Source organism: Alligator sinensis, unplaced genomic scaffold (genome assembly GCF_000455745.1).
Source record: "Alligator sinensis unplaced genomic scaffold, ASM45574v1 scaffold343_1, whole genome shotgun sequence".
Lineage (NCBI taxonomy): Eukaryota > Metazoa > Chordata > Crocodylia > Alligatoridae > Alligator > Alligator sinensis.
The window spans coordinates 1,647,055-1,671,371 of NW_005841947.1; the positions used below are offsets into that span (position 1 = coordinate 1,647,055).

General features: G+C 42.7%; 1 protein-coding gene across 35 annotated transcripts in view; it reads right to left on the reverse strand.

Moving 5' to 3' along the window:
* Positions 1-24,317, reverse strand: part of ZBTB20 (zinc finger and BTB domain containing 20) — a 621,054-nt gene that overhangs the window by 469,671 nt on the left and 127,066 nt on the right. For 26 of the 35 annotated variants that reach the window (XR_003093196.1, XM_025199644.1, XM_025199640.1 and 23 more), the window contains 2 exons: positions 10,123-10,220; positions 8,422-8,543 (listed from right to left, as the gene is read on the reverse strand). The exons of 3 other annotated variants lie outside the window; for them this stretch is intronic. The gene's annotated coding sequence lies outside the window, so the exon portion shown is untranslated. The remainder of the gene's footprint in view (positions 1-8,421; positions 8,544-10,122; positions 10,221-24,317) is intronic. 6 more of the 35 variants (XM_025199647.1, XM_025199634.1, XM_025199627.1 and 3 more) reach the window with 1 other exon arrangement.

Consider the following 24,317-nt stretch of genomic DNA (forward strand, 5'->3'; position numbering starts at 1 on the left):
ATAAACATTTGGAGAAGCATAAGCGCTCAGCCTGGCTTCACCACACACACGGTGTTTATTTATCTCCATTGCATAGGATCAATGGGAGAAGACATTCAAAACAACTTTCTAAACAAAGTGTCACTTTGTGTTAGTTTGTGCCAATGGGGTTTCTTCCAACTAGTTGTGTCATATTAAGACATGTATGTGTTTAGATACTGTTCTTCTTCTGTTACTCTGTCATGGCAGCTGGATACAAGTGAATAGGAGAGGAGAACGGCTCTTACTCTGATCTAGTTGTTGATCTAAGGGTCGTGATCCTCCCAGACCAAGAAAAAGAGCACTGTATGTTCTTAGCTTGAACTCAAATCATTAACTCATAAAGCCTTTTACAGCCTTTTCTTCGTTACGTCTGCTGTGAGGAGCCTATTCTGTCCCTGAGGCTGAGCAAACTGAGGTGAATAGGAGTTGAGGGTGCTCAGTTTCTCAGACCCTCAAGGAGATGCAAAAATAATTTCACAACTTTGGCATTCTGCCATTAAGGCTTAAGAGCCCAGCAACCAGACCCCCCTTTCTCAAACCACTGGAGGCTAGGGCTTCTCTACTGATGTTTCAATGACTTTCTCTAACCCCTTAGCCCAGTACCCAACTGAGTTTTACTCCTCTTATTTGCTTTTAAGGATTTGCCTGAGCTTTTTATGTGGTTTTATTTTATAGTAACACTTACTTTACACCAGATCACAACATTTACAGACAACATTTGAGATCCCCAATGATTTTGCCACAATACGCTGCATTTATATCCCCACCTTTTCATCTGAAGATATCAAAGCACTTGACAAAACAATGAGTCAGCTCAAAAACCACATCCCCCCCCCCACAACCCCCTACTTTCACAAGGTAGATCTACATCACTCTCCATATTTTACAGACAGGACAATGGCTGTAAAGAAAGAGGAAGTGAATCACAAAAGGGTCTATTGTCAGAAAAGGGAAGTCTTTTGACTTTCTAGCCCCCCTGCCTCAACCAGGAGCTCATCCTTCTAAGCTGGTGGAATGCAATAGATGGTATGAGTATGCCTCAGGAGGGTTTAGATCCATCACACAAACACAGCAGTATGTGGGTTATGCTACTGGTCTCACTAGGAGCCTTGGATTGCCACAGCTCCTTGCTTAGAGGCAGTGAAAAAACACGCATTATAATACAACAACTTTAACTCCTTTTTGACAGAGGTTATAAAACCAAATTGGCAGAGCTCTGAATGATAACAGGGGATAGAAAGGAAACTTTCAAACCAATTCCCCTCCCATAAAGCAAAGAAAGCCAATTAGCAAAAGGAAGGTAAACTGATAATCCACAACTTCTCCGATGGCCACTTGTGCTTACTGTACAGCACCCAAGTGAGCATCTGCATCCTCTGAGGCTGCATGATGCCAGTGGCTTCACATGAGCAAATAAGATTTTTTTTCCCCTTTTCCCTCCTCTTGTGGTTGACTACACACTCTCCCATTGTGTCTCATCAAAGAACTGATGAGGGAGGAGTGGAGAACAGAGTCTCAGACGCTTGGGAAAATCCAGCTGCCTGTAAATCTAAGGGAAGGTTAAACCTTTCTGACATACAAAATGTGGGATTCAAAGGCTGCAGTGAACCGAGACTGCTGCTTCCTGACCAGCGTAACTTTACCTTAAAGTGCCTTCAGCTCTTACTGTCTCTAGCCTAGTCAGTCAGTAATCAGCAGTGTTTAATTTTTTTATTCTTCAGTGATCAGAAAATGTTTTATTGCTATAGATGCCTAATGTTGCCAGCTTAAGCATTTGCTAAATGTCATAGGAAAATCCATCCAGAATTAGCGTGAGGGGAAGAGGGCAAGGCCATACCCTCTCCCCTTAAGCAGATGCTGGAAGCCAAATTTCAAGGGTGACTGTTTTACAAACCAAGTGTCTCAGTTTCATATCTTTCATAAAGACACAAGCTAATTCCTTATCTAACTTCTGTGCCAAACTGGCTACTTTGTCTTCCATAAATAATGTGTACACAATGCCATCAATGTCATTACCAATATTTATGCTTGATGGCTATAATATTGCTGTTCTCTGTGTATCAATATGCTTAACATTACCTAAACCTAGAGGGAATTGTATCTCTGAAACACAGTTATATACATATCATGGAAAAGAAAAGCTCTGTACTCAAAGTTGCTACAATTAATTGCTCATTTAATGCAGAAAATATGGGGGAAAAAACATCTAAAGCTACCAGCCAAGTAGGAATCAACACAAAAGAACTGGTAGCCAGGGTATAAAGTCACTTCAGATAATTTTACCCTACATAGAAAGCATTCACTCTCTGTACTGGAGGCTGTGTATGCCAAGCCAGTTCAAGAGAAGTATACAACCAGGCCTCTGAATATCACACCAAACAGTAACCGAGGGTCTGTAAGAATGCTGACAAATTCAGTGGACTCATTTCACACCCATCAGATAGATTTGCTTGCACAACTAAGTTATGCAAGATGGAACTGCCTTCCTGGGTAGTAGAAACCCTTTATCAATGGATAGAGTTAAAGGACTTAAAAATACAGTTCTTCCATGGAGGATGGGATGTTGCTCAGCAAAAGTAACACAGAGGAAGCAAGTTCATACCACAGCCACAGCTAACAAACCAAACAATATCAGCAGAGTATCTGTAGTCAGCCTGTGGAATTCACTACCTCAAACCACAAGGCCAACGTCAGAACTGGTATAAATGGATATGCAACACCTAGAGTGATTGGTTTTCTGTAAGGGTCCAAACCAAGTCCTACAGAAGTCCATGGGAGTCTTTCCATTCAACTTGGGATCAACCCCTGAATATCTTGTTATAAGGAAACTTAATGTTTTAGGATAAGGGCCAGCAACCTTTATAAGCAGCTGGCTCCAGTCTGGCGCAGGTTGGGTGACTTTGGTGGCCTATGAGATGTGACAGGGAGGCAAGGAGAGGAAGAGCTGCCTGCACCTATGCTGTGCCCACACTGCCACTGCTTCTCCCAGGCCCCTGCTCCCTAGTTGGGGTACAATCCCAGCTTTCAGCAAGAGAGGAGATGCACTAGAACCAGACAGCTGGGAGCTGTCCATACTGTCACCACTCGTTCCCACTCCCTGCTCCCCAGCTACTGTTCAGATGCAGCTTCCATTTGGTGGGGAACTGAGTCAGGGCAAGGCAGCTGAAAGCCAAGTCTGCACTGCTGCCACTCCCCTCCCCTGCCTTGCCTGCCTCATGGCTGCAGCATGGGTGTAGCTTGAACCTGCCCAGCCCCAGCTCAGTTCCCTACAAGCTTCAGCCAGGGAACAGGGAGAAGTGTTGGCAGTGTGGGTACAGCTTCCAGCTTCGTAGCCCTAGCACAGCTCCTCACTGCCCAGCCCTAACACAGGCACGGGCAGAGGCAAAGCCCTCCAGCTCCACAGGTCAGTTCCAGGGGCTCCACAAGCTAGTTCCAGCCCCTAGGCTATATGCTGTCAAGTCAACCTCTGCTTCAGAACATTGGTCCATTAGCACTAGCATCAGAAAGGAATGTTTCTTCCTCACGTAATGTATTTATACAAGCAGCCACGGTGTAGAAAGTTTTTCACCTTCTTCTGCAGTAAACATACTATTCTTCAAAGTCAGGATCTCAAACCTAATGATGAACTCTAATGTGGCATGGGGAACTTCATATTCCTAATATTAGAATGGTAATTTTCAAGGCTTGTGAGAGAGAAAAGGAAAGAGAAAGTGTACAGACAGGGCAAGCCCAGTTAATGGGCAGCAAATCCTTCTCTTCCAAGTGAGATTCCTTCCCTTAAGATGGTAATAGTTTTGTCGGTGGTGCTCACTCAATAGCAAGGAAATGTACATCCACTTTCAAATACAAACTTCAGCTATAAACTGCGGATGTTAATTCCTGTTTTAAATCTACTTGGAAGGCAGGGCTTAAATATACTTGGACATCTGGCACCACTCCCATTAAGTAACCATTTTTAATGGTTAATTTCAAGCATTGCTTCCCTTATATTGTTACTGCTCGACCCTTCAAGTATTCAATTCATTATAATCAAATGGTCTTTTGTTTACGCCAGAATATCTTCAATACATTTCCCAACACGTTACAATTGCAAGTACTCTCTGCTCTTGTGTTCCAGTTGCAAGACCTACAGTGAACAGGAACCCTCACATTAGCAGCAAGATATATTCAGATGAAAGAAAATGAGCAGAAAGCAGTCAGCTATCAGGCACAATAGTTAGCAGTAATTGTCAGCAGAGGGGGAGGTTCTGGTTTACTCAAATGTGTAACTCACCCATGATTACAGAGTAAGAAGAGCAACTACAGAGTAAGGCAAGACCCCTTGTTAAGACCCACCTAAAATATTTTCAGACACAGTTTAGTTTGTGGATATGTTACTTAACAGAATATGTTTTGACTGCTCAGGTGATAATCCTCTCCTGCACACTCTTCTTAGAGAAAACACAGAATGTGAACGGTCTTCCAAGAACCACTCATAGCATTCTGAGTATGCATGCTTCAGAGATGCTTATAGCTGGGTGGACTCCCTTAATATTTTTAGCTTCCCAAGCAAGTGAAAGCCTTTGGATTCCAACACCCCAGAGATAATTTGGATGATGACAAGACTTTCTTTCATGCTGTCCTCCAGCAACAGCACCCCTTTCTCTTTCACTGGTTCAAGTGGTAACCTCTAAAAGTCTAACACATACTGTCTAACCCAACCAGGCAGTACAAAAAAACCCCTGCCTGGCTGAGAGAGAAGACGTTGCCCTTCCAGAACCATGATCCTCATGACTTTTTCCTTCCATATTTTTTTTTAAAGAGACAAAAATCTCTCTGTCATCTCACCTACTCTTCTCTTAATAAGGAATGACTGCCGTGACTACCCCCATCCAGTACCACCATTCACTGCCAGAACCTCTGCTCTCCTCGTGTGCTTAGAGAACAACTGATTAGCACTTTGCATAATTAACCTGATTAGCACTGTGCATAATCAAACTGATTAGCACTTTGCATAATTAAAAAGAAATAATAATAATAACAATAATAAGCACTAGGTAATATCAAAAGCTGCTAGCCCCCCAGCCTGTTCGTTAGCACCAGGATTAGTTTAGTGCCGCATATTTTATTCTTTAAAACTCTTTTTAACAACCATCCCGAGCCATGATAACTAATTGAGAATATTTACTCTTTTATTTTTATTTTCAGATCTTTGACAAAAATATTGCTTATTCTACAGCTGTCCACCTCAGGCTTTTTCTGAAGTAGCTGATCACATCCACTGTTGGAGCATACTTGACTAGATAAACCATCCGTCTGACTTAGTATGGTATTCTCCATGTCACAGAGCTGGCACCCTTATCCATCTCAGGCACATACACAGTCTACATTACTCACTACAAAGTCAGGTGGTACTTGTTCACCCATTCTAGAGATAAGGAATGAAGACACAGAAAGAAACATCTTCAAAGATACTCAGGTGCTTCACTACCTTTGTTGAGCTGGCATCCAATGATTTTCCCAAGGTCACTCGTTTGGTGGTAGGTAGTAAACCCAGGATTCATAGAAGTTAGGGGCTGGAAGGGACCTCAGAGATCATCAGGTCCAGCCCGCCTGCTCAAGGCAGTAAAGACTGATGAGGTCAGATGACCCCAGCGAGGTGTGCATCCAGTCATCCTTTGAAGATCCCCAGGGAAGGTGACTGTACCACCTCTGGGGGGAGTCTATTCCAGACTCTGGACACACGAACCATTAAGATGTTTTTTCTAATCTGAAGCAATCCACTATCAGTTTATGATCATTATTCCTAGTCTTCCCCTGGGGTGCCTTGGTGAACAGGTGTTTTCCTAGCCCCTTATATGTTTGCCCCTTATATACTTAAAGGCTGCCACCAAGTACCCTCTGAGTCTTCTCTTCCCCAGGCTAAACAGTCCCACGTCCCTCGGCTTCTTCTTGTATGGTCTGTTCTCGAGACCTCTAATCATTCACGTGGCCCTCCTTTGGACTCTTTCCAGCTTCTCTACATCCCTCTTGAACTGTGGCGCCCAGAACTGGACACAGTATTCCAGCTGCATTCTCAAGTGACAGACTAATGCCCTTAACCTCCTGGCCAGCCTTCCTTTCTTTAGGTACAATTCATCTCCCATGCGACAAACTCATGTTATAGAAAGATAAGAGAGTGGCTTCTGTTTCCATTCCTGTTTGAATCCCCCTGCTTTCAGTTTGAACCAAACCCCGGAAATATAAAGATTCTGCTAAGTTTTTTGACTGGTTTGGTTGAAAACTGTGTGAAACCTCTCACTGCTGCATGGCTTTGGCCAAACATTTAAGAAGGCCCCTGTCTCCCAGGATACTCAATGCCAGATATCCTAGAACGTTTATAAAAAGTACTCCCATGCTGCCAGTCCCAGGATGTTCCCTTGTAAAATAAACCAAGATGAAGCCATTGGGGGAACAGAGCAACAAAAAGGAATCTTAGTGTAATTAACTAAAAATATATTATCCCAACCATGGAGGCCCCTACAACAGCATAAGAAAAAGAGCCCATGTGATCAGTAAGCCGTCCAGAGCCAGTCACTCTTTTCGCAAGTTGTTTAGTTTCAGAAGAAAAGTGTTGCTGTCAAGATTATTCAAGTCCAAATGTTCCTGGGGAAGGTAGTTCCAGTAATTCTGGGAAGGAGTCCAATCCCTTGGCTTTATATGTAAATATTTAAACAACATTATTTCTATATACATATATTTTATACACATATGCATATATGTCTATATACTTCCAGCCTTTCAAATTTGCCATGAAAAAGAAATACTAGTCATAGCACAAATATCTATTCACCTGCCTGAACCATGATAACTGATCACAAAAACAACAGGTGCCTTTAGACAGTGAGGACCCAACCCTACATAAGCTGATCTGCTCAAGCAAAATAACTACAAGATTGGGTCCCCAGGCTAAAATGGTAGAGTTCAGAGAAGCTATCAAAATGATCAAAAATAGCCTTTTAGTTTCTAGGAAAAGGAAAAATGGAAGTTCCATTACTTAACAGTGTTTAGGGGTTGGGGAGTGCTGCATGTTCCAACTATAAATTTCTCCACCTCTTGTTGGTGCAAAGGTCCCAATCCCTAGCATTTTAGGATGCTAAGATTTCAGGCTTTTAAGCTGGGTCTTTTTATACCCAGCAAAAGGACTGAATGTTGCCCATCACTCAAGAAAGGATTATTTTTAGGAAACAGCACGTTTGAAGGGAACCAAGAAAAATCATTAAAATGGTGGAAGCTTGAAGCTTTTTAGGGCGTACAATATTAGACTAAATCCAGGAGAGACTGATTAATTAACAGAATGTTGGTAAGCCAGACAAAATGTATAATAAATAAATTGCTAAGTCAAACATTAGTTTACTACATAGATGTCGCCTGTACATATGTGGCATATAAAAAACACAAATTGATAATTGCATGCATGAGTTTACATATCATATGTGGAGGTGATATAAATATTTTACAAAAATATTATATATAAATACTATTTGTGCTCAATATTTATATCATCTCCATGCCCAATATTTGTGTATATGCATGTGTCTAAATATAGGCCTGTATAATGTATAATATACAAGTTTGTGCATTTGTGTGTAATCTCTCCTTCCCTCTCTCTTCCCCCTCTTGCACACACACAGAAAGACCAAGAGTAGGGTAGACCTTTTAGAAAATATTTTAATAGCTTTTTTAGAAATCTTCACCCAAAGTTTGAGGGGTTTTTTGCAATCTTACATTTTCTATTGCAAAATACACCTGCTTTCTTTTCTTTTCTTTTTTTGCTAAACTAAATATTTCTTCCATCTAATGACTCTCTTTATTAGACAGCATCTAATTTGCATACATTTACATACAATTTAACTGCTAGCTTGCAAGAACAAAGAAATGGCTCTGTATTGTACTGAAGGACAATACTCAGAAAAGGAAGGTATAAAAACCAGCTAGCTCGGTGGCTGTGTATTCTCTTTGTTTCAGAAATACCAGGATTTTTAAACACACCACTTAAAGGGTGAAAAAGATTATTTCATCAAACAATGAAAAAAGATACAGAGCAGCTCCCTTTTAACACATTTTCTCTCTGGCCTGGTTAATGGGATTTAAGGGTCCAAGATTTCTTTGCTTTCTACTGTTTCCTTTATTAGAACTGATGGATTTAATTCTGTCACATATTTTAGTTCATATTTTATGCCTATAACAATCTATGCTGAAGTTCAGCTCCAATGCTAATTCAATACCACCACCCTCTCCTTACAGCCGGACTGGGAAATGACTGAATAATCCTTGATGGGCATCCAGTAGTCTGCCATCCACACCCAGCACTAATGGATTTTACACAGCGGCTGTCAGGACTTTTACCTTGTGGCACTGAGCAGAGATAATGAAACTTACCATGCAGCTGACTGGGAATCAACAGGAAGGAAAGCAGGGCTGAGCTCCACTTGTGAGAGCACAGAAGGACTGTGGTCAGAGTCAATGCAGGACATAAAAGAGGTCTCAAGCCCTCTAGTTCCCTATAAGAGAAGGAGGAAAAGGTTTTTAAGATCTTATATGGCGAGACAGGGAGACAGAAAGAGGGCAGGGACCCTTGTGCGTACACCACCTGAACCACACACACACATGCATGCACACGCACACATGCTAACAGGCTCCCCTCCAAAAGCTTCACAATGTAAATACCACTGCACCGCTTGGTTGAGAATCCAGTGCATGTGTAAACAGCACTGTAATTACACAGAAGGAAGGGTGGGAAGGGAGCCTTTGACTAGTATACTAATCATATTAATGTTCAGCCCCTGACAAGCCCCAGGTGAGCAGCAAACTGCACCCATTGTTACTAGTTTTATCTGACAACTAGTCCCTTCATTTCCTAAATCACCTGAATGCCTCCTTCTCAGCCTGGAGCCTTGGCCTGACCACCATGGTTACTCACCCCAGCCTGCCAGCCTACATCTGGTCACCCCAGCTGGTCATGGCTGTCCTAGAGCCTCCAGCAAAGCCTAGCCTTCTGCCCACCATTGGGCCTAAAGTGACCAGCCAGGGTCATCTAACCCTCCACTGCCCTCATATAAAGCCCTGACCCAGAATAGGAAGTGTCCAGGCAACAGGGCTTAACCTGATCCCAGACTGCCTTGCTGTTCCCTCCAGCTAGTGCTCTGACTCTGCTCTGCTTGATCTCCTGGTTTCCTGACCCAGCTTGCTCTCTTACTCCATTCTCTGCCCGATCCCTCCACGTACTGATTTGGATTGTTCTTAGACCCTGCTCCCGGACTGATTCCTGACTTCCTGACCTGCCTTGTCCTTCAAATCTGCTCATTCCTCCAAACCCTGTTTGGCACCTCAATCCCCAAGTGGCCCCAGATCTAGCGGTCACCCATAACCCAGCATGACAATGTCACTTTAACATTAGCCTGTTCTCAGTGGTATACTTCTGGAATTTTATACACCAAAGGGGAGTGGCATGTGCTTAGTAATGGGAAAAGGAAGTTCCACTTTGGAGCCAGTGAATAACTGTGGGGTCTGGTCCTACAGAAATATATTACCGAGCACTGTACTTCTCTTTGTGAGTGGGCCAATTAGAACAATGGGAATGGATTATTCTTGGTAAAGACATCAGTAGGTAGTGTTTGATCCAGGGTTATGATTTGGAATTGTTATAATCTGGGCTGCTCAGGATCTCCTAACAGGTACAACGGGGGCATCAGCACTATCTAATAACAGGAAGCCAGGGGTTAATTCCCTCATCAGCTTCACATGAATGAATGACACCAAAACCTGCAGACTGAGATGTAAAAGCCTAAGTCTGAAAAAAAGAGCATCACAGGAAAGGTTTTGTTCTGACTTCTCCTTGCTGCACTTCACTAGAGGGTAAGCCCATCACAAAATATTTTCAAAAGTAAATGCTGAATTGAAACAGGTTGAATTTGGTCAACAATTTGAAACATTAATTTTTAAAAGGGGGAAATTTCTTCCTCCCATTTATATTTTCCCCTCTGCTTTTTTTTTTTTCCAAACAACTCTACCATGAACATATATGTCAACTACTCCTCAGGAGAGAAAAAAAGAAAACAACTTAAAAAAAAAAAGACAGACCTTTATATCCTTCCATTCTCCTTCAGTAAAACACTTGAAAAAAACATCTGAGCCAGACAGGTTATCCTGAAGTTCACTAAGACAAGGAGGTAACAGATCTGGGAAAGAAAGAAGTTCCAGTGTCATGGCTCTCAAAGGCATCATGCCCTGCCTGCAGCTCCATCTTTTTAAATCCACTGGGTTGCTGCACTGAGTGCCTCAGATAATAATGGCTGCCATGATATCGCACTGGAAGACAAGCTCCTATCGTGTAGATGGGATCCAGAAAAACATTTAGGGCTTCATGTCAAGTCAACAGTTTAAACTTCACCTAATTGTCAGCTGACAAAGCAGTAGAGATTGCACAGCATGGGTGCAATATGCTGTTGATCAAAAACACCATAAAAGAGTGATGCTCTGCCACAATCAGCACCAGGGACAATTTCTATGTGGCATGTTAAATTAGCCTTAAGTGACATTAATTACGTTACTTCTGCCTTGAAGTGATAAAGACAAGGTCCCACACCTAGAAAGAAAGTCTGCAACCTTCTTGCCAAGGGCAAATAATAAAAAGCATGGCTAGTAACTATGACTACTTGGACATCCAGAAGCATGTGGAAATCCAGGAAAAAATTCTACAAAAATGTACCTGGAAACAAAGAGCAGGTACACTTTTTAGATATAATACCCCCTAGCCTCAATTATATAAAAAGAGAGGGAGATACCCACATATTTTTATTACTACTTCCTTCAGCTGTTTCTCTAATTCCATAAGCACTCACTCTTGCCTAGGCTGAGTCTCAACTAGTTGGTGACCAACTTTGTTAAACACCAATCAAATCAGCCCAATGCCCTCGTAGGAATGAAAGATACGGGAATACAAAGCTAGTTGTCATTTGCATACCTAAGACACTGCAAACTAAATCTTCCTAATTTTATTTGCCCTATATATATATTAAACCATAAGGGTGACAAAATAGAATCCTCCAGACAGTGCCTTTTGAACAAATTTATACTCTGGGATTTTTCAGAAAACAAGCAGTAAAGCCACTCATAAGGTACCCTTCCACTTGTTAGTGCCAATAAATCAAATACCACCAGCAGAAATTAAGTTGGCTGACTGGGCTGGGACAGCCTCTATATGGCCTTCATCCATTTTCATCAGGTCAACATCCAGCACAAGTATTTCTGTCCTACATAAAAATAGTTTATACAATTCAGAATGCACCGGGTGACAAGATTCCAGGTACTGTAAAGTACCACAATTTGTTTCATCATCACTTTGTAAACTGTCTCCTCTACACCTGTTTTGAGAAGTGGTCTTAACCCTGCCTTTCTTGAATTACTAACATTGAAAGGGGTGTTTGGTTGGTTGGTTTGTGCGCTAAAGTTTTCTATGGCTATAAACAGATGTCTCATCTGGCCCAGGACCAACTGTCCCAGGGTTTGACCCAGATGAAAACAGGAGTGGCACAGTCATTTACACATCATTCTTTTAAACTACATTGCTGCTCCTTCACCAGTAGGTGGCCAGTGAAAGTATACAGTCTGGCAGGTGTGTCCCTGGAATGAACAGCAATAACCATATGGACATACAACAGGAAGTCCCAGGAAAAAGTGTTAGTACATTTAATCCACCATGCTTCAAAAGGGCTTGAACCGAAACAGTGGACATGTTCTTTTGTATAATGCCAGGAAAAAAGGCTTTATCCTGGGACAAGTGCATTGTCTGTTCATAGCCTACAGGAAATATGCCTTCAAACCAACGATAAAGGTCTGAAACTTGAACTTAAGATCCATTTGTTTAACATAAGAAATCTTAGTTAAAGACTACAGTGCTCGGCTAACTGGAACTACTTCTCCTTTACTATTATTGATATGAACTAATTCAACAAAATCAAGTGAATTATATGGGTGTAAAATTGCTATAAGCAAAAGAACCCACTGCAAAGTATTTTGTGCCTCTTGCGTAATGTATATGAATACATTTCTGCCTTTATAAACTACATTTTTTGTACATAGCTGTCTTATTGCATTTTATATTAGATGTTAAGGGTGGGATTATCAAAAGCAGTAGTGGCCTAATTCTGTTTTTACTGAAATCAATGATAAAATCCCAGTTGACTTCAATACGAGCATACCTAGGACAATTTTAAGTGCTTTTTAAAAATCCTGCACCACTTCTGGCCCTGCACACAGAAATAGTAAAATTTCCATCATCCCCTGTCTGCTTTTTGTAGCTACAATGGCAGGTCATACACTTTCATCAAATTTTAAGATACTGACAGTTCCCTTTCAAATATACAGAACATTTTTCAACCTAGTAGAATCTTTCACAACTGAAAGAATATTTTAGGACATGGCCATTGTGCCAAGTTATCTGGTCAAAAGGAAATCTACACTCCCCACTAAGATCCAATTTGAACAGATAACTTGTTATAAAATATTTGCCTTGTTTGGAATCGAATTTTAAAACACATTACCTAAGACATGCAAATGCCTCTTGCCCAAGCCTATGCAAGATCCATTTTAGGACCAGTAGTGAAGGGGAAAGTAAAGCAGTCTGTCCTGACTTTCCTTGACATAGAAAAGAACCAAGGAGACAAACCATTAAGAGTATTTTATAGAAATGACACCATGTCATTTTGTGACAGCATAAGTTAATATTTTCCCACTGAAAATATAACACCAAATTTCCATATTTAGCTGGGTTTTAGGTCTGCCTGGGCTGGATATTGGCATTAGCTACCATGCAAAGTGATATTTTGTTCAAATTGCAGGATAATCCTCTTAATTGGGACACCCTGGTGAATGGCCTATTGTTCTAATTAATAGGTTGTCTCAATTAAAGAGAAAAAGCCATTTGAAAAAGCTGTCCAAAAAAAAAACCCCCAACTTAAAATGGAGGAGAAATGCTATAGGGAACAAATATACGAGGAGAAAAAAAGACTTATACAGCATTTGATCTTTACTTCTTCTCTTCACCTTTATTTGGCAACTTCTGTATTCAAAGACTAGAATCTAGAATTTCACAACCATTAAACACCTGGTTAAAAAACACTTAACCCACTGGCACCAGCCAAACGTGTCCCCATTAAGCAGAAATGTTGGCAATGCTGTCCCGATTAAGCAGCATCCGTTACCATTTGCTGTCGTTAAGCTAAATAGGTTCCATGGGACGCAACCTCATATAACAGATTTTCTGATTAAGTAAGGAGTACTGCACCAGTAAATTATCATACAATGTGTGAAGGGCTTCTGGCCATTTAAAATTCTGTCCCATCTGTTCAGTTCACAGGCCAAGCTTAGAATTCTGGGAGTTATGCCCCGTGACGCAGAAGTTGTCTGGGTGAGCTACATATTCCAACAAGACTAGGGTTTGGATTTTGTTGTTTTGTTTTGTTTTCTGGGACGCGTTTGGGCCAATGGAGAGAGTGTAGCATTCAAGGGCTTTGGGCTGGGATTCTTGCTTGCAAACTCTCTTGCTAAACTAAAAACAATTTTCTTTTCTTTTCTTTTTTTTATGGCTTTTCCCTTAGGATTTGTATCAGCATACAAAACCACTCCCATTTGATTGGCAAAAATGTTACTTAAAACAATAACAGTGCTTTTGTAAACTCTGTAGTGTGAAAATGTTCAGTGCTTGTTTGATTTATTTTTTTTGTACAAAGCTACATAAAAGTGTATATGTGTATGAATTCAGCGATGGACCAATAAATCCAAAGAAATGCTAAAGTATTGTAGCTATGATTTCCCAGGAAACATACAAGAAACAGGATTTGTTTGGGATCGTCCTTAACTGGACCACACAACTGAGATAGATGTTAGACAAGCTTCTGGGCCCCAAACACTCTTCCTCGGGTGGTTTTGCTTGATTTTGCTTTCTCAGGTGAAAAGCTTGTTTAGCACCTCTTACAGCAATGTAGTTGGTTCAATAAAAGCTATTAACATATTCAAGACCAGAGAATAAAGTTTTTTGCTTTACAGATTAGGCACTGCAAGCTTCCCAGATGGACTTCTCATTCTATTCTGAGGCTACTCTAAAGGAACTATTTGCATCACTGAAAGAATAAATTATCTCCACCATCCATTTAGCTTCTGTGCCACCACAAGGATTACAAACAAGTACATTAACTGCCAGCTGTGCTGGTAAGGGGGGGTTGTTTGGTTTTTTGGTTGGGTTTTGGGGTTTTTTTTGTGCCATATATAATTTTTTTTTCAATAGGAAATGGGACAGAGACCCAGCAACATACTTCAGGGTGAGGCCAGAAGGAAGTTATCAGATGGGGATAACTTCCACCACGTTACCAACATAGTTCTCAAATGGTACCCTGAAGCAGAAAGCTCTGTATCCCATGCCCAATCGTATATAGTCCCACTTCAGTTTCTGGTTATTAATGGCCTTCTAGTACCCTCAAAGTCATCCTTTCCCTGTTCTGGTCCTGAATTAGATCTTTCTTTTGAAAGTACTCTACTCCATAGGGACAAGAAGTTGACACTGGGTATGTCTACATGAGACGCTACAGAGATATAGCGTCGGTGGGCACCAACTGTAACACAGCTGCTACTGCACAGTAGCTCATTGTTGCTGCTCAGTAGGGTCAGAAACAACCCATGCACCGCCAGAACTGCACAGTACCAGTGGGTACTACGCAGTCATTTAGTACGTGCTAAGGCAAAAATTAAATGACTGTGCAGTACCAACTGTGCAGTGGGGTGCATGTGTAGACGCACTCACTACTTGCATAATCTTGAATGATTAACTGCATCAAAATAAAGGGTTTTCACAGAACTCCCTAAACTGATATTTCAAAATATAACACATTGTAAGGACGGGCTCAGCCTTCAGAGGCTGAAAACCACAGGCAGGTAGTTAGCAGTTAACAGTCTGGCTGGCAGGCAAGCTGGGAGCAAGCTACAACTGATGACTAGTAAATGAGGATAGAGGCACAAGGAAAGTGACAAGCCCCAGAAACAGAATGCAAGGAGAGAGAAGAGAGGTCCTGGTGTTGGGGGAGAAGCAGAGAGCTTGGGTTGCCCTCTCAAGGTCTGAAGAAAGACAGCAGGTTCTGGATCTGTTTGTGCGTTGTTTGCAGCTTTTGTTTTGTTGTTTCCTTTGTTTACTGTGGGCAGAGCTGGCCTCAGGGGTAGTCAATGTGGGTGACTGCCCAGGGCACTGTGGTTGGAGGGAGGGGGGAACTGAGAGAAGTGTTGGGGGGCCACATACACAGTAGCAGCAGCAGAAGCACTCTATCCCTGCTCCGCTCCCACTGAGTTCCCCCCACAATCCCCAACCATTACCAGGAGAAGCCAGGCCGGGCAGCGTGGGTGGCTGCAGAAGCTCATTTCCTGGCCCCCTGATTGGATCAATGAGACGCCCACAGCACTGGGGACCACGCCAGAGACAAGGCCACCTGCCTTGGCAGCCATGCCCCAACCTCCCCCCCGCCCCATTTGCTTGGCTGGGGCTGGCCATACAACTGTGCTGGGCATCTCATGATTGCTTCCAGCCTCAATGGTGGCTCCACATGTGAGCTTGGACAGCAGTTTTGGCAATCGGGGACAGGGACAAGCTGGAGATGGGTCTACCTGCCCAGACAGTGACAATTGCCCTGCCCCTTCCCCCCTACCCATCCTGCCTGGCCGGGGCTGACTGTACAACTGTACTGGGGGGTGTTGCAATCACTCCTGGCCTCAGTGGTGGCCCTAGTGGGCACTCAGGCAGCAGCAGGGTGCACTAACACCTGCTGGGTGGCTGCAGCACAGTGGCCAGGGACTGGGACAAACCAGGGACAAGTGACTTGTCCATGCAGCCATGCTTCCCCTGCCCCTTACCTCTCCCCTTCCTTCCCACCTCCCCATCTGCCTCTGCCTGCACATTTAAAAACGGATGGTTCCATGCAATGCAGAGGGATATGTAGGAGTAATTTATTGTATTAAAACTGACAGTCTCAATTAAGCTTTTGGGACACTACACAGTGTTAACTTCTGGGGCTAGATAGTTATGGAGTTCAAGATGTCAGATAATCAGGCTCAATCAGTTTATTAAATCAAAGATAAATAGGCAAAGTACAGAAAGGTCAAGACAGTACTAATCTGGAGAGCAGTCAGACAGCATTTACATCTTCAGCTTCTCAGTTCCACTGGGAATAAAATAACCCATTGCATTACTTCAGATTATACATACTTTTATTTTGAATCCCAGAAGTTAGCGGACCATAAAGATATTTAATATATCTTTATCTTATTTTAACTTGTACAGACTTCAACAAGAACATAACTCCTGTCTTTCAGGCATGTGTTGGTTAGTACAGAGGTTGCAACAGTTTAACTACTATTAAATTTCACACAGTAGAGCTTAGAGTACAAAGCATTCTGGGATTATACGGTATTGGCTAACAATAGTTACTTATCCCAAAATATGTTTGTTTTTTTTCCAGATAACCGCAACACTTGCAGATTTTTTGTTCTGTTTGACTGCTAGCGACACTTCGACAATCTGAAGAGACAGATCTGCATACCTATGCCTTGGTTGTCTTTCAATAACCATCAGTTTAGCACAAAAAACACTGCTCTATGGTTTGCTATTGCTTTCTCTTTCTACAGTCATCTAGTTTCTGAAAGGACTGATTTTCTGAGGCTACTGCATACACGCAGCTCTCTCAGAAGTCAGTGGGAACTGAGAGTACTCAGCACATCTGAAAAATTAAGACTAAATATCTACCTCACCATTCCTCTACTCACAATAAACATAACTAAGATTCTCTGAAGACTCTCCAGTTGGGTATCTAAAACATGAAGCATACAAAATAGTGGCACATTATTATTATTAGTTTAAGCCTTGGTAATTTTGCCTCATTTAGAACTGATCACTGCCATTTTGTTCTGTGCCTTATACAGTATTCGCTGCTTTGGTAGTATCAGACTGCATAGCACTTTAAGAAGTAGTATTAATAACTCAGCTTTTTTTATTAAGAATTTTGTGCAATTCCAAAATGAAAAATACTGGAGAGAATGAGGGGTGGGTGTCCTCCCTGGAAAAAAAGGTCAAGTGAACATGTCTCTCAGCCAGAAAAGGGGAAACACATTTCCAAAATGATGTAAAGAATTGGGGGAGAGGAGAGGTTCTCTCTCTTATGAAAGATACTCCCTATTACCTTTCAACTATTATTAAAAATGCATCACTAAGGTTCTCTTCATTATGTTATCTGTATCTAGCCAAATTTACAAGACTTAAATTGAAGGCAAACCCTTTAAATATAGTTTTCCTAGTTTCTGAACCCATGCAGAACATGGGAATAACATGTAAGGAGTGATGCCAGAATCAAGGATTTCTGTGGGTGATAACTATTACTGGACCAGCTGCATGGTTGGGATAGACTAAGACAAGCTTTCAAATGCAATTCATCCTTCTTCAGGTCTTAAACGGGTAATCTTAAATGACTTATTCCAGTCAAGTCTATCGCAACCATACAGTTAGTCCAATTAAAGGCATCACCCCAAAAATCCTTGCGTCTTACATATTTCCTGGACCATCACATATACAACATCACTCCAACACTACATAAGGAGTGACTAGCTCTCTAGAACAGTGCTTCTCAAAGCGGTGGTTCATGGACCAGTGCCAGTCCGCGAGCCACCGGTTGCTGGTCCGCAGCGAGTTGCCAGGAAAGAAATATATTTTCAGAAGCATAACACTGATATGTCATAGCGCCACAGTTCGTACATTCCAACACTTCAGGTGATGTCATGTCGTGTGAGGTGAGGAAAGAGAAAGAAACAGCCAGTCGCGCATTTGTGTAGCGCTGTTGCACGCAGTGGCTGAACCGGGCACCGGTCCCTGGCCGACTGGAAAAAAAAATTGCCGGTCTGCCACATCAGATAGTTTGAGAAGCACTGCTCTAGAACACTCACAGAGATAACAAAATACATCATATCCATGGATAGTAACATGGCATTTTCCTTCCTTTGGGAAAGCTACAACTAAGAACACTATGTAAAAGTTTCCCCTGGCTCTTCTAAGTGACTCTGCTCCGAACATAGCATATATATGTTAGCTAAAGAAAGCTCCTTAGTGCTTCCTCATACCTCATTTCCAAGCAAGGGAAACATTTACTCCCACTACAAACTCCAGTAGCCAAACCATAACTTCTAATATATGTATACTGAAAGGAGAGAAGTTCATTTTAAATTCTGTGGAAGAATTTGTGGGCCAAGCCTTCAGCTAGCATAAATCAGCAGAATTTAAGGATTCTGAAGGAGCTGAGGATTTGCCTTTGTATGCTATGGCTGTGAACAGCAACATTCACCATCATTCTATCTAAAAGTACAAAAAAAACAAGTCTGTGTAATAGGATATGACAGTGATTTCTGCTATGGAAAAGTCTATCCTAATGTAAACACTACCTAGACAGAGGAAGAGAATGTCATTACACTTATATCATGAAATGTGATCTTCCCAACACCACCAGATAATAGAGCCAGCCGCACTTTAAAAGGACAGATAGATTAGATCAATTTGATTTGCAAACTAAGAAATGGAAAACACAAAGAGAGGAGTGTGAGATGCGGAGAGAGTGGAAAAAAAGCTGGGGTGAGGGTGCGGGGAGAAGGAGAAGGAAGTCCTGCCACAGATGTGGATTGGAGTAACATTAAGCAGAGACTTTATAAGAAAAAAAATAGGACAAGGAGAATAAAACTTGCTGCAGAAAGTGATGGGGAGTCAGTAGAGGAATATATCAAAGAAATTAACATTCCAAAGTGCCATCTTATAATATCACATCCAAAAACTGCACCCGTTGTGTGTTGTTACAGTACCTGACCAAGTGCACCAGTGTGTTTAATTTGAATGTTTGATTATGATAGATCACACAATACAGAAAGGCAACCAAGTGATACACATTCCCTTTTGAAGCCTTAGTAAAATTGAAGCTCTAATTGTACTCACTGTGTTGCTGCCCCAATCTATGCACTCCCCACTAGAGGAGAACAGGAATACTGTACAAAACATCTCAGGACCACTTCCCCATTTGTTAGACATTTAACTGTCTCCTCCTTGTGCCAGCAAGACTGTTAAAACGGCAAATAAATTTGGTGCATGTGTTTTAATTTGATACAGCGACGCATGAGATGCCCAATTTTCTAAGGAGGGCAGACAGACCCAGAGCACCTGATCACTATTAAGCCATCTCTTATTGCTGATGAAGAGGAGAGTCTGTATTGGCAATGCAATGGTTTAAAAAGGGAGAAGGAGGAGAAGCATAAACCTGCTTCTGCTTACTAGCACTACCAACAATATTAATGCAGGCACCAGTAATGAGGTGGCTAGGTTGGAAGCGGAATGGGATATAGGATCTGGAGTGTTTTATCCGCTCCAAGACCAATGCTGGTTTTGGCACTACTTTTGCTCTAGTGAGTTACAAAAAAACAAGCAGGTGCTAGCAATCTGAGAGACCACATGCCAGCTACAGCTGCTTCAAACTGATTCAATTACATCTGCCTGAATAGTCCCAGGACGTTGAACTGGTTGAAGAGACCGGCAGGTTGAAGGGAGACTCAGCCTATACGTTTTAGTGACCTATTAAAATGAAGGTCAAGCCTCCCTTGGTTTGGGAATGGGGACAAGGGGACTGGGGAGGGGGATATCCAAACAAAGCTTGATAGACAAACCATTATCAACCCCAGGGATATAAGGGAGCAGGGAACAACTGTGTCTGCTCTACTGCTAGATTGAGCTTAGAAAGCTCTTTGGAGCTCAGGCCTTACAAATACTCTGAAACAGCCAAGCCACATCACCTTGTTTCCCAAGACACTGGGTACAGCACATTTGCTTGAACACGCTCTTGAGACTGGGACTCTACTCCAAACCTTGTTTGTACAAAAAAGGGGGCCAAGCAGCTGGGAAATTCTGGAGTGCAGTGTGTCCTCATTAGTTCCCATCTGCCATCGGAACTCAGCTCATGGCAAGTTTGGCTAAGTCCTGGTATTCTCAGGTCCAAATCTGGGTCAGTTTTAATTACACTATACAGAATTCAGTGTGCAGTTTCTAAATCCTTATTATACAGTGCAGAAGAACGGGCAGCTCTCCAACTAATCAATTTTTTAAAAGTACATATATAAAAATTTTAAACCAGGCTAGACAGACAGTGGGTGGAAGAGGGAAAAAAAATGTACGAGTGAGTACAGGGGTTAGTTAAGAGAACTGTTAGTGAAAGTGGGTCACCAGCAAGTTCTGCCTGAAAACTTCAAAGGAAGGGGGGGGAGCCTCTCTTCATTTATAAAACAGAGAATCTGATGTGTAAGATGTATACAATTCACATTGCTCCTAACGTCAGCATGAGTTACCCACAACAATGTGCAGCCACTTTTCTATACAGGGGAGGAAGCAGGGTCTTATGGTTAAGGGGCAAGACCTAGAATCAGGAGACCTGGGTTTTATTTCTGGTTCTGTCTTGCTGTATGTGGCTTGCCAGAATCATCCTCCCCTACTCAGTAAAAGGAGGATCATAATCGCTACCCCAATACATTAGCAGAGGGGTTGTACAGGATAGCAGGTGCCAAATATAGCAGGTTCCTGGGGCAGAAGGTGCTAAGGAACTGTGGGGTGTTATGATAAAAGCTTTACCAAGAACATGGTATTTAGGCATTAAATCTTGCCCATTAAATCGTACAAGCCGGCATTAAATCTTGCCCATCCTATGCCCCTGCAATAGCCGTCAGCCAGGTCAGGGCTGGAAAAACATAACAGCTTACTGGCACACAAAATAATAGGAAAAATGGAGTACTGCATGTTTTTAACTGATCAGACATTTGGGATCAGAACTGGCTCAGTATCCTCTCTGTGTAAATTGGGCCAACCGTTAACTCTCAGAGTCAATGTCCAGAGTCTACCTTGTTTAAAATCCTCCTCCAAGGCAAAGGAGCCAAGGCAAGTCTTCAAGTAGCTCAGGAATGGGGGAGGTTGATCAGTGAGTGGAGTAAATACTGATAAAATAACAGATGCACGCATGGAAGTGTACAATATTCTGCCACCTGCGACTGCAAAACCAAACCTTTTCAAGGGTATGTATCCTTGCTTGCACTTCTGATTTTGCTGCTGTTAATTCCACCTATTAGCAAGGCTGTTAAAAAAACATTCTCTTACATCCCAGACTGGGAATCTCTTTGCAATCTTCTCATTAGACCGGGCAATTGCAGAAATGGGTAACATTGACCAACATGTGATCCTTGATTATTATGCTTGGTAACCATTTCCTAGGTGGCTGTTGCATTTCATTCTTCCTCTAAAGGCATGGGACCTCAGCCACTAGGTGTGCTTAGTACCTCCTGACATCACAGTTAGGGTACTGACACCCTCCACCAGGCTCTGCTAGGTTGTTCAGAAAGAAACCAAACTGAGACAACACAGCAAGCAGGTGGGACAACTCAGCAGTAATGGTAGACAGCAAGTCCCACTAGGCACCAGTCGTTTAAGAGTTCCTCATGCATTTGCAAGCAGAAAAAGCCCCAAGAAGGGAAATCCATATACTGTACCTGAAGTAGAAGCATTGTTTTTAACAAAATCTATTTAACAAAAGACAAAATAAAGCAGGGGAAAGCAAGGGTGCTCATCGTACAGCCCATGGGCCAGATTCAGTATGTAGAGTCACATCATTTGGGCCATGGGGTTGCCCACAAGGCCAGAAATTTGGCAGTGGGAAAGTGGTGGCAATTACTGATGCCACCGCTCTCCCATCCCCAAGTTTCAAAGCCCTACAGGCCAGATGACATGGACCTCTGTGCTGGATCAGGGTGACATGAGGGGCCACGGCCATGGGCCCAATTAGCACACATGAGATTACAAACACAATGTGGTGCATGCAGGGCCAGGGTCAGGGCAGCAGGTCCAACGTGACACATGGTCCTTGGACCTCATCCAATGTGCAGGCTCAAGCCACATGCTGGATCACCACCCCTGAGCTGGACCTGGCCCACGGACCAATCCCACTGACCAGATCTAGTCCACAGGGCAACCTGTGCCACTCGCTCAAGCTAAAGGGCCAGAAAGATTGGGTACTACTGACAATGTAAGCCTCATACAATCGCCCAAACAACCTAGTCAGTCAAGCAATTCTCAACCTTTTTACTGAACACAACCCTCATTAGAGCCAAGGTACCCCTCCATAACATTTGTGAATTGAACAGCATCCCACTTCAAAAACGAATGTATTTATTACATTGCTTATCTCTTTGCAGAGTGGCTAGGCAGAGTGGCTGGGCAGCAGCCAGGCAATAAAAATCTGAGCCTGCCTTCCTCATCTACCTATCTCTTTACACCTCCTGAAACACACCTCATAGGATCTTGCAGCACCTCAGTGTGCCCTGGTACCCTAGTTGAAAATTGCTGACTTGGACACAACCCTCCTTTCCTCACCTTACCATCATAAAAGGAACTGAGCGAATATGGAGGCATATGCAGAAGTAACCACAAGCCTCCAACCAACTGAAAATAATCATAGAATCATAGAAAAATCAAGGTCTAAAGAGATGTCAGGTCATCTAGTCCAACCCCCTGCTCAAAGCATGACCATCCCCAACTACACCATTCCAGACAAGACTTTATTTACCCATCTTAAAAACCTCCAAGGATGGAGACTCCACCACCTCTCTGGGTAACCTGTTCAGTGCTTTACTGCCCTTCTAGTGAGAAAGTTTTACCTAATATCTAACTTAAATTTCCCTTGCTGCAACTTGAGACCATTGCTCCTTGTTCTGTCATCTGCCACCACTGAGAAAACAGTCCAGCTCCATCCTCTTTGGAACCAACCTTCAGGTACTTGAAGGCTGCTGTTAACTCCCCTCTCAGTCTTCTCTTCTCCGGACTAAATAAGCCCAGTTCCCTCAGCCACTCCTCAGAAATCATGGGCCCAAGCCCTCCAACTGTTTTCACTGCCCTCCACTGGAGCCTCTCCATTTTGTCCACATCCTTTCTGTAGGGGGGTTCCAAAACTGGACACTACTCCAGATGTGGCTTTATCAGTGCTGAATAGAGAGGAAGAATCACTTCCCTTGATCTGCTGGCAATGCTCTTACTAATGCAGCCCAGTATGCAGTTACCCTTCTTCATAACTAGAGCATACTTCTGACTCGTATGCAGCTTACTGTCCACTGTAACCCCCAGGTCCTTTTCTGCACCTGCTGCCCCGCCAGGCAGCCCCCAGCCTGCACTGGTGCATGGGATTGTTTCATCCTAAGTGCTGGACTTTGCACTTGTCCTTATTGAACTTAATGAGATTATTTGGTCCAATCACTGGCCCCGCACCCCCAAACACACACACACACACACACACACACGGAAGCTGCTCTCTAGGCTGCCTGACAGCCATGTACATATACTGCAAAATCCACAGGTTTCTCTGGTAAAATGAAAAATCCGCATTTTCCTACGGTAAAGGGTAAAATACACAGTTTTCTCCATTTTCCCATGGGAAATGGAAAACTCGGATCTCTGCTAATCACTTTATTCTCCAAGTGCTTAGAAATGGATTCCTTGAGGACCTGCAGAATGATTTTTTCAGGGACTGAGGTGAGGCTGACTGGTCTGTAGTTCCCTGGATCCTCCCGCTTCCCTTTCTTAAAGATGGGCACTACATTTGTTCTTTTCCAATTGTCCAGGACCTCTTCTGATCACCATGAGTTTTCAAAGATAATGGTCACCGGCATCACATCTGGCCCCGTAGACATGTACATGCCCAGATTTCTAAACAGTCCGTAACCTTTTCTTTTGTCTCTGTTGGCTGATCACCTCGTCCCCAAACTGTGCTGCCAGCTGCAGTAGTCTGGGACCTGCCTATGAAGGCTGAGGTGAAAAAGGCATGGGCTACTTCAGTCTTTTCTATATAATCTGTCACTAGGTTGCCTCCTGACTTCAATAAGGGACCCACACTTCCCTGATCTGCCTCTTGTTACTCACATACTTGTAGAAACCCTTCTTGTAACACTTCACATCCCTTGCTAGCTGCAACTCCAATTGCTCTTTGGCCTTCCAAACTTCATCCCCGCATGCCTGAGCAATACTCTTATACTCATGTAGTATACTACTGTAGTAGTCTGTCTAAGTTTCCACTTCTTGTAAGCTTTCTTTTTGTGTTGTAGCTTACTGAAGAGATCCCTGCTACGCAAAACTGGTCTTCTGTCATACTTGCTAGTCTTCCTACACAATAGGATGGTGCATTCCT